Here is a 12,131-nt window from a genome sequence, read left to right on the forward strand (position 1 = left end):
TGGACGTGTGATTGACAACATGCGAAAGATTTTTGGTAAAACACTTATTTATCTAAAAAATATCTTTATTGAATTGACGTAAATTTAACGTCATTATTTTCATATTCTTTTAGCATTTATTTTTTTTTTTACTCTTCAGTGTAAAAGTCTGACCCCAAGTTTGAAAATGAAAAAGATTTCCAATTACTTCTCAACCACCGGTCCCATTAATAAAAAGCCCAGAATAATAACAGACACGACGTCAAAAAATATGGAAATAATAGCGCCACTTGATGTTTTCGAATCATCTCAAGCTAATCTTGAGGAGCAAGGTCAAACTGAAAATGGCTGGCCGAATTGCTGGACATTAGATCAAAAAAATTATTTTTGCTCGAAAAATGAATGGATGTATATTTGCAAAAAGAAACTTGGCTGTACGCGTTGCAGAAAAGTTAGAACTCTTGGGATTGAAACAAAGATGGGAATGAAAATTTCCAAAGAATGGGTCAACAATGAGATTACATATTCTGGCAAAGATAAGAAGCTACAGATGAGCTCACTTCGAAAAAAAATGTTCGATCACAGAGAATTTGCTGCACACAAAATTAAATTATATTTAATTCATTTATGCGACTCCGTGACAACAACAGCTGCTTTATATTTCATTTAAATTAAGATCTGAATATCATTTTCTTTAATAAAAAGCTTAACAAGATGCGAGTTCCAGCACCTTTTTTTCTAGAAAAAAAGCACTGATTAAATCTCATTCTGAAGAATTGAGTGCTTCCGACCTGCTAAATTTAGATGCACAGCGGGAAGATCCCGAAGAATATGGAAAATTTAACCACTGATAGTCAGCGAAAAGAGATTTCACAGAAACAATTTGAAAATATTTTTCGTACAATCGAAGTTTTTAAGCAGCAATGCTTGAGGCTGACCATGATGAAGAGAGAAGCAGTAAAATTTGCAGAAGAGGCAATAGGGCCATACCGTCGGCTGTATGATAAAAAGAAACAAAATGCCCGCCAAACTACGTTAGCTCAATTCTTTGTTAAGAAGTAGAATAATAAAATTTATATTCTGAATATGTTTTATCGTCTTTCAGCTTCATGGTTTTCCTTTAACTAAGCCCTGAGAAATACCCTATTTTATAAAAAAAAAATAAGGTTCAAAAAAGAAATTTGAGGACCGAATTATACTTTTTCCCCATAGGTTATTATATTCGATTAGTGCGTTTTCGATTCATGCGCCTTTTTTAAAAAACGCATTAGGCGCACTAATCAAGGGATTGCTGTATATTATTGCTGGCCTGTTTAGTCGAGCGGTTAGTGTACCAGCTCTCCAAACAACAGGTTGCGGGCTCGAATCCTGCCGTGAGCATTGATCTTTATGATTGCCTTTAGGAGAGAGAGATGAATTTCATCGTCCTGTGCGAGACCATTTTCCCGCTTATTGGAGACCTAAAGTGACTCGAAAAACTTCAATGTTGATCTATAGTGAAGGATTTCAGGGTTATGTAAAAAACACCAAAAATATATAAAATTTATTTTAAAAAATAGAAAAAATTCTTTGCCCATCTACGGTACAAATGTACTACAGGTTTAAAGAAAAACGTTTCGTTGGCGGAGATACATTAAAAAAAAAAAGGTAATAATACCTGGTTTAAAATTCGAGAAACTTGTTTGATGAAGTTACAAGCAAGCGAATCAATTAATCTGCAATTTCACCCCCCCACCAAAAAAAAAAAAACTATTATGTACAAGTGTGAGGACAAATAGTTGTACACTTGCTTAGAAAGCTAACGCAACTGCGTGATATTTGATTATCTATAAGCTGCTGCATTTTAAAATAAATGCATATGTGCGATTCGCTAGCACGTGCTACTCGGTTGTAAAAGATACCAGGATTAAATTTTGTTTGGGAGAGGCTTTTTTTTTTTCAAGTTAGATAAGTTTACTAGTCTTAAAACGTAGAAAGCAGGAAGACCGGAATTTTCATCTCGCAAGACAGAGTGGCTCGGTTGTTACTCGTGACGCATCCAGAAAACATACCCTTGGGCTGGAAAGGCGGGGATTCGAATCTCTCATCTATACCATATGGAAAATTTATGACTTTTCAACCGAAGATAATATGGCCAGTCTCAGGGAAACGAAAGTTTTTTTTTCATTTTTTCTATTTAAGAAACCCTTATTTTTTATCCTTCCAAACAAACAAACCGATAGTGAATTCACACAAGTAGACAAACGAATGATATATGCTCAGCTGTTTTAGTTGTTCCCTTTGTACTCAAGAACGACAGTTATTACAGAAATAATTGAATCTTTAAGGCACCAGTATATCAGATCTACCAACTGCATGCTCCCACAACTGATTTGTTTTATTTTGCTAAAGAAAAATAGGGATTTCCAGGAAAATAAAAATCCAACGAAGAAATTCTTCCCGTCACTTACCCAGATTTCCACAAAAACAGGAAAAGTCCACAGATTCACATTTTTCAGACGTAATAGACTATGAGCAGCGGCATACTAAAATGATTTGCGGGGAAATGAGTGGGGGGAAGCAAAATTTGGAAAGCTCGTGGTATTACACAATTGTCGCTCTAATAAATTTATTACCATGACAAGATTTGTGAGCCTCCGTAGCTCAGTCAGTATAGAGGAAGCCCTTTGATCGGAAAGAACTGGATTCGATTCCTGTCAGTGACGGGAAGAACCTTTATCTGGTCTCTTTCAACTAAAGGTGAGTTAACCGGTCTCATACGGAGGTGGCGGTTTCCCCTGGTAATCCTGTTTTCATCCCTCAAAACAGGTAAATCGGTCCCGTGAACACACACGGCTACAGTCATAAATATACTATGGCAAGGAAGGTAACGGGAAACCACCTTGCTCACAATCATCTCCCTAGCATGGTAGCATACAGCTATCCCCACCAGCCGTATGGCTGAGGGAATAGGATAGGATAAGATAGAACAAGATTTGTGTTTACACCTCCACAGCGCACGATAAAATCGAAGTTACAAATAAAGAATAATAAAAGGTGTCTATCAGGTACAAGGCTTCCTTGTACCTGATGTACTACTTTGTATATCCCAGAACTCATGCTACATTATCATTTATAATTATGTATTTAAAATTTTTTCACTCAAAAACTAATATATATAAGCAGCATCTCCTCCAAGCTTAAAGTTGAAAATAGTAGTAAACGAGCCAGCTTTGAAATAAGACTGGCTTAGGATTAACATTTTTCATTACATACAATTCATATACAAGTTTTTGGAATCCTTAATTTGAGTGCGATAAATGTTATTTATGGAAATGAGTTTATAAATACAATGGCTGACATTTTTCAGGTCTAAATAAAAATTGTCTATTAAATTGTTAAGACAAATAATCGTCTTGTCAACAAATAATCATAACCATCAAATGTGATAGGCAGAGAAGCCCATCCAAACATACTTATTTGTGAGGATCCAATCTTATTCATATGCCACTAGTTTGAAAGCCAATTATTTGGATGTAATAGGCAAACAATGACTTATTAGTGCATCAATATCGAAAAAAAAAAAAACGCAAAAAAATTGCGATGTCATTTTATGCACGATTTTCAAATATTTAGACGAATGTGAGGGAATTATTGGTGTCAGCTCTATTGAACGATGGCTGTAGAATACATAAAAAAAATCGAAATCAAATACTATAGTTTCGCGTATCAATAATTCGTGTAATTATTTCATTTAACGATTAAACTGGATTTCGGATAATAAGGATCACTTCTAAGCAGTGGCGGCTCGTAAGAATTTGTAGTGGCGGTGCTGCAATGCCAAAACTGCACGTAAATCATGCGTTACCTCTACTACGTTATCCCCACTAGGTAGAAGTTTGGTGCAGTCTGCATTGAATGTAGCTCCAGCGTTGAGTATACTAGCCAGTACTGATACTAGCCTTAGCCCGCACAGCACATTGACTATTGCAAAATACAACTATTGGTACAAAATGAATTATATAAAATACTATCGAGCGGTATTGTATTACAAACAAGAAAATAACGGTTTTTAACGACATTAAGTTGTGTTGTTCGTGTAGTAACAACGTATCTTGCGCTGCAATGCTACCACCCCAAACTACACATAGTGGGCGATAATAAAACAGGAATTTTCATTTTATACTGGAGGGGCTGCAGCAATGCAGTCCTTATGAACGAGTCGCCACTGCTTCTAAGTAGCATTTTAAATGGAATGCATCACGACTTTCTTTGTACATTGAAAATGTTTCATATAATGATAATTAAATTTGCTTTTAGGCACTTTTGTTACTGTTTAGTTATGTACATTTGATCAGCGACGGTTCAGTAATGATAATAATACACAAAATGTCACATCGATCCATGACGAGATTAATTTATAAAAATAGTGATGTATATATTACGTTAATCCGCCTACGAATGATTCCTTTACAGCACATTAGCGTCGAGGAGAAATAAGCGTTAAAAAATCACAAAAAATCCTGCTCTAAAGGATAAACAAACATTTTTGAAGAGATCTAAACTCCAATACGAAGACTGATTTCACGGGCGATGAAATTCCACCTAAAAAATTTACAAACATCCACAAAGTGTTTCAAATCCACAACAGCATAAGACAATATATCCTAAAGCTGTCTATTAATTCTTTATTAACTCTGCAACTACAAATAATTGCTTAATAATTATATTATCAATATTAATAAGTAAATATTAAATTATTCATTTATATATTATATTAACAGCAATATTAAATAGTAATTAAATTTTAATAAACAATGCTTGAATGCTAATAATTAATAATCAAAACTTTTCAAGAACACAATGCCGATTAAGGACACCCTAAGATATGTATAATCACTTCAAATTCTTTCAAATGAAAGAATTTGAAGTGAACTGTTGTCAATCAAGATATGTATAATGTATGACTCGAATAATGTAAGTCATAATATCGGATGTCGAAGGGTTTAATCTCGTTATATATATTATTAGTCATTGGTAAATTATTGTATGCAAAAGTTCTACAAGATTAGAAAGCTGTATTCTTTTTCGAGTAGTCAAACATTTAATAAAAAGCGACTTTTTTTTTTTTTTTTTTGCTATTCGTTTTTCCTCTCGACGTTTTGTGTAGTGGATTTAAGCATGACCAGGCGTACAATTTTAATCGACACTATGATTTGAATGGGAAGACCTGCATTTTAATTGTATCATTGCCTCAGTATTTTCAAACCAAAGATAACCAAAAAATATAAGTACATAGTTATTTTAAAATAAATAAAGTATATTTTGTTAGTTGTGCACATTGTCTAGGTGTGTAGCAGCTGGGGAGGAGGAGGTGGCTTTGAGTAAAAGCTGAAAAAACAAAAATGAACAAAAAAACTAATATGTGAAGAATTTAAGAAAAATAACTAAGCATTAGACTATTACACTTTTTTTTATAATCTTTGTCAAGTAGCTTTATTTTATCCTCCTACATGTTTCGCCAATCTTTTTCTATTAGCATCCTCAGGGAATACAAACTAGTAATCTAAAATGAAGGTTACAGACTAGGTTATAACTGATAGTTCTAATTCATACAAAAAATTGGTATTGTGCGTGTCTCGTTGCAAAATAAAGCTACTTGACAAAGATTATAAAAAAAGTGTAATAGTCTTATGAATAATTGTCAAGAAAAAATTCAACATAACTAAGCATTTTTTTTTCTGTGGAATAAAGGATACGCTCATATCATAGCTGATCAGAAATCAATTTTCGGAAAGATCAAACTATGGGTAATAAATGTAATACGAACTGTTGTCAAAACACTCATACCAATCAATCATTTTGCTATTTCGCATTATTTCTGTAGGAATCGCTTCAAGCTGTCCGGTTCTGCATGAAACCGCCTGAACAATCATGAAAATTCCCAAATTTATGCCACTTCATACTGGAAGTGAGAAGGTTTCTCGCGCAGGTTGCTGGAAATAATCATCGGCCAAGTGTTTTTTTTTTTTTTTTTAAAAATGAACCTAGCTATTATCTACTAGACAGTTTTAAGCATTAAACTTCTTATAACAGCTTTTCGTTCCGTTATTACAACAGAATATTAAGTGGTGTAAATAGTATAATAAAATAAATGCGTTATGCGATTTTCATTCACGAAAGGTTGTAAATCTAATACTGTACTTTTGTACAGTGGGCGTTTTTTTATATTTTTTACATAATCCAGGAACTGAGTTAGGGACCAAACATGGAACTTTTTTCAAGCCATTTCAGACCTCCAGTAAGCGGAGCGGTGGTCTCATACAGGGCGAGGAAATTCATCTACCATCCAAAAGGAATCGCAAAACATCCATGCCTACGGCTGATTCGCTGTAACTTGTTTGGAGGCGAGCATGAATATGTTAACCATTTAGCCCGCCAGTCCTATGCAATTAATTGAATTAGTGATGACTTAAGTTGTCTACCGAATTCCATTAACTTAATTGGTATTTCCAGTACATCTGAATAGTTTATGGACAAGACCGCCGTCACCAGTACATATTAGTTACTGCTATTCTATACAGTAATAAGAAAAATCAAAAACATCACAATAGTAACTTTATTCATATTCAATAGTGAATACACGTTTATATTATAAAAAAAATCTTTCATAAAGGAAGTCATGATATAACAATAAAAATAAACGATGCAGGATATATCCGAGTTTTGTTTAGAAAAACGGTGTCTTGAGCAACTTTCGTTCAAGGAAGTCGAAGCCTAGTTTCTTGTAAAATTAGACAGCGGGCTTCATAAAAAAAGGACTGCATGAACTCAATTCATTTGTAGTACGTAGTCTCGAAGTAGATGGCAACATATATCCAACGGAATAACCTAAAAGAAAATCGATATACTTAAGTTTTTTATAATTACATCTTTAAGTACATATAAAAGATGTCCTTACTTGCCTGACAGTCAGATGACTTTAAACTCACGTGAATATTTGTGCAAGCGACTAATAGCAAAAATTTCTTTGCGAAATATTGTGCCTACCAACGACTTTTTTTTTTTTTTCTTTTTTTTTGAGAAAAAAAAATACAAGCTTTATTTTTGTACCGCTATTAAGTAAAGCTGAGCTAACTGTTGCCAAGGGGGTTATCGCGATATCGAAAATTCGTACAAATGCTGGGTTAAAAGTATGAATTAGAATAAAAATAACTTGTATTCAACTTTTCTAAAACACAGAAACACATTTAAAAAAAATACAAACCTGCATTATATCAATGCAAGGGAAGCATTGATATAATGCAGGTTTGAATTCGATATTAAGGAAGTATTGAATCTCACAAAATGCTTGAACTAGAAAATTATTATTCCCGTCTAATAACGAAGCCAATGAAAGTTTTAAACCTGGATTACATCCACGTGACCTTTGAAGTCCATTTTCACAATCTAAGATTGCGCTCTTGCTGTCTCCCTCAATCGAGTTCTCAAAAAAAAAAAAAAAAAAACTATACAAAAGAAGAACTGGATTAATTATTTCTTCCTTCTTTCACTCGCTAACGGACTCTGCATACTTTTCCTATTACTTCATTTTCCATAAGTTACTGTAGGTATATTCTTAAAAAAAAAAAAAAAGCCTACTGTACTTGATAAATTTCATTTTATCAAGTACAGCAATTTAAATGAACATAAAATGGAAGGAAAAAATTGAAATATTCGGCTGCGAGTTTTCTGGTTAACAACTGTACCTAATATAAAAGCCATTAATATAATTATGCAGTTGTTATAGTCCTTAACCGAAACAAGCATTTACTTTTAAAATTTCATTTATTTAAATCTATAAGTGATTTGATTAAGACGATTAACTTACCTCTTTTAATCACGCCGAGTTTTTCCAATCGCCAGGTCGATGCTTTCTTGAAAATTTTTGGAATCCCTTGCGCTTACGTTTATATCCTGCAATTTATATATATACATCAATGCACTAGATTTAAGTTCAAACACAGTTGTGTTCGATGTGCATTTATTTATACTAATAACAAGGAAGAATTTGCAAGTAACGAAAATACTCTGATAATCTTTGTTTTCCTCGGCTAGCTTAAAATTCTCGAAATATGGAATGTGTTGAAGGCGATTGGTTTACATTAGCGTCATTACCGAGTATTGGATATGGTATCGGCAGTTATACGTGTCTGATGGGTTGGCTTGTTCTGCAGAGGATCATATCCTAGCTGCCTGGAAAAATTCTGTCATGAATAACTCAGCTTAAATTCGAGAAAAAAAAAACTTGAAAAATCGTTTTACTCCATACAAATAAAATTCCATCATTGAATATACTGTTGTGACATTTTGGGTAGTGTCCTGTTGTTCTGATGCACTGTTCTGACCTCGGTTGTTTGTTTGGCAGTGTCTAGTTGTGAATTTAAATGGTTTTTTAATCTTTTTGTATATCTTGTAATTCTATTTATTTATGCATTAATAAATAGAACACAGAAAAAAAAATTTTTTCCATCTTTATGACGCGGTCTCAATCTCTTACAATTAAATTTAAAAATTGGTGCAACTACTACTACATCTAAATACAAAAATTCCACACTCCATTTCTGAAATCAATATCATATCGATGTTTGTGAATAGGAAACACTCTGTACTTTCTCCGCGGGTGACAGCTGCTATCACTTCTCTATTAGTTACAGTACAGCAACTAATGAGATGAGCGATAGAGACGTCAGATACATGTAGGGTTTGGGAAGAAAGTGTTTTAAGACTCAATGAGTACAAATCAAAATCTTTTCAAGTTCTTGAATTTAAAAAATAAAAAAAAAATGTCGTAAAATACTTTACATTTGTACAAACTTTGGATTCGGAGTCTTTGTGTTTCAGATGCAACATCAAGTCAAAGTACCCGTACCAGAAAAGCTCTAGATATAGGTAGCTTCCTTTTCGAAGCACCATTTTTTCATTGCATGATATTAACTAGATGCTTTTTCTTTAAAAATGGTCACTGTATTCCAATATTATGAATTTGAATCCGCTAACATAAGTTTGTGCATGTCCTCAAAGTGATAAATGAATTTGATTACCCGATGTGAAATCGCTTACTCACTGGTGACCTCTAGTAGCTTAAAGGTTTTCGGATTATATAACTCAGTCCACAACAACAATATGTTCATCATCAAATTCCTGCCATGTACCCTCAAGGGGGATGTACAGGATATGATAGTACTACATGAAAAATTTACATCATTACTAACTTCCTATCTACAATTTTCCTCCAAATCAGTCTGTTACTTGTCAAGACTCCAACATTATCAAATCTTATATTTCTATTGTCTAAGGCACTTTGTACCGTATTAATCCACCTATATCTTGGTCTTCCTCTGGGTCGTTTTCCTGCCAACCTGGCAGAGAACACTTTCATGTTGTACCATCATTTTGTATTTTGGTTTAACCAATAAAAATACAATTTGGTCGGCTAAATCCCAAATTGCCAGCCCATCCTCGTTCGTTCAGTGTCCAGGTAGATACCCAACAGGGTGTACCACGAGAAGATGAGGATTGGACATTAGGTCAAAAGCCATGGTCGGTTCTTCGCATTCCTTTAAAGGCTATGTGGAGGTCTCCTCTCAGTTATACAGCTTTAACCCTTAGGCACCCCCAACAATATGTTATAGGTTTATAATCTTTAGTAAGTGGGTTCAACAAAAATATGAATAGCAAAGCAAAAAATTATGTTGATTTTCTTACCTGGATGGCCAATCGAAGAAGCAGGGTTGATTGGCATATCCTGCCAGTACCACTCTTTAGTGCATTCGTTGTTCTTTTGATGCGAGTCATCGCTGAAATTGCCACGAAAATAATGCGTTGTTGGGTTTGCATTACTTTTAGAATATTCCTGGAAGTAAAAGTTAATATACTAAAATAAAGTTTGTCAAAGCTTAGATTTTCGGCAAAAAGAGGTAATTGATAACTTATTTATCCTACTTATACAGAAACCGTCATATAGAGAGGCGATTTAAGATGATACATAAGATTCAGAAACGAACTGCAACATTATACGAGTGTTTGATATTGGTAGCATGTATTTAACATTTCGTTTCGAATAAGATCTGTAAGACGAAAATACAACTTAATGCAAATACTGTGGCTGAATGGTTCGTTCCCATTTTCCAATCAACAGGCAGTATCGTGTTCGAATAACTCCTGTGGCATTTGTCGCTAAAGTAAGGTTCTTAAATCATCTAACCTTCAAGGCCACTCAAGGTATTTAAGTACAAAGATTAATTTAAAGGAGTAAGATTATCATTAAAATGCAATGATAACGCAATAGACTATGCACGTTTTCAAATATGTTCCGTTTTAGATGGATGAACACCAATCGAAAATGGCCAGCATCTTGGATGCTTATCAGTGAAAATAAGTATAGCAAAAAGCAGTGGTTGGAGTGCATAACGTATGATGGACAAAACATTAAAAACACCATGAAATGCGTGTAGGGATTTATGTCACGCTATTTTAACCGAAGATATTGAATGATAAACATGTGTATAAAAGCTCATTTTGAGTTAATGCATTTGCCGTAATGGTATTTGTCCATTAGCACGACATCCTGTACTACACTAGATAACTCCTTATGACTTCCCCTCCAGAACTCGAAAGGCGATTTGGCACAAATAAAAAATCCAACCAGATAACTTTTAGCTATTCTTGAATGATTCTTGCAGAAGTAGCAAGAAAAAAAAAGTACATTTATAAAATGAAAAAAAAAAATTTTTTTTTCACACTTTTTCCCATCTTTGATTAGAACTTGTTTGCATTTTTCACTACAGTGAAATTTGTAATTTGGGGGATAAGATTAGCGTCTTCAGTGGAGTTTTTCCAGAAATGACTTTTCAGAATTATCGACTGGTGTGTAGAACATTCATGGCGAGACTTTTTATACCGCTTGGCGAGTGTTAGCTTCCTACTAGCTTAGAATACTGTTCACCGTCAGCACCTTCAGCTGGAGTTGTGTTACTGAATTGCAAAAAGCAACACCTTCACTTGTGAATGGATTCCTTGCGATGTTAAACGGATATTTAACTAAAGATGAACTATGCTAAACTAAATATATTTCATGCTTTTTTTTTCAGCTTTTCCCGAACTATCACTATCAAGAAGTAATTTTATATTTTATTAAGTGATTTAACAGGCAGTAGTACAACCACAATAGGTGAAATCCGGAAGCCGCAGGAAGGGAGAGCACTCCTCACCCAAGAAATGTGCTAAAGGGCTCTTCGAAAGCTTATTAGCGGGAGAAGAATCAAAAATAGTTGATCCATTACTTAGACTGATGGCACTTTCACTGCTTTAATATAAAATCATATGCAAAGCAGCACAGATTATAACATCGATGTCTGAACACGAAAGAATACTCAAGAGTGGTGTGCACTGTGTGGTCATATACAAACATTAAGAGTAAGAACAATATACGAAAATAACTTAATAAATAAAGCAACCATTCCAGATAGGGTCATGTACACAGTACGAACAAGAAATATGATTTAGACCAAATTAATGTTTTAACTCTTATAAGGCCTCCTTAAATTTGTTTAAAGTATCTGCTATCATAACACTTTCCGGAAGCTTATTCTAGTTGGTGACACATTCACTAAAATAATATTTTCTTAAGTCTAAACTAGAACCATCCCTTTTAGTCTGAAAATCATGCCTCCTAGCACGCAATTCTTTTAACTGCTTTAAAAATCAAAAGGCCCTCGTCTAAGGTTTTAACCTACAAAATTGAGATGTTCCGTAAGAGTAACTGCTTATTCCAGATAATCAGCTTGTCGCTCTCCAGTATATCAATATTGTTTTATATAGAAGAATAATTAATTACATGTTTGCTAGCAAAGTTCCTGAAAAATTAATGAAAATATGCTATTTAGAGATTTGATACCGAACTCCAGTGCACTTCAGGTCTTACATTTTTCACTATTTGGAGCTTATCCTGACACAAACAGCAAAGTCATCCTTTGATTATTTTGCCACCCGGATGGACTACATATTCTAAGCCGTTAAATGTCAATTACCATCTTTCAGAACATCGAAGGATCATTTGATTCTTGAAGCACAATCCTAGCTTTTCATTATTAACCATCGTCAGATTTATTTACTTGAAGTGAGAAAGTCCG

This window comes from Typopeltis vanoorti, chromosome 4 (genome assembly GCF_054136105.1).
Source record: "Typopeltis vanoorti isolate ZY-2024b chromosome 4, IOZ_Tvanoo_1.0, whole genome shotgun sequence".
Lineage (NCBI taxonomy): Eukaryota > Metazoa > Arthropoda > Arachnida > Uropygi > Thelyphonidae > Typopeltis > Typopeltis vanoorti.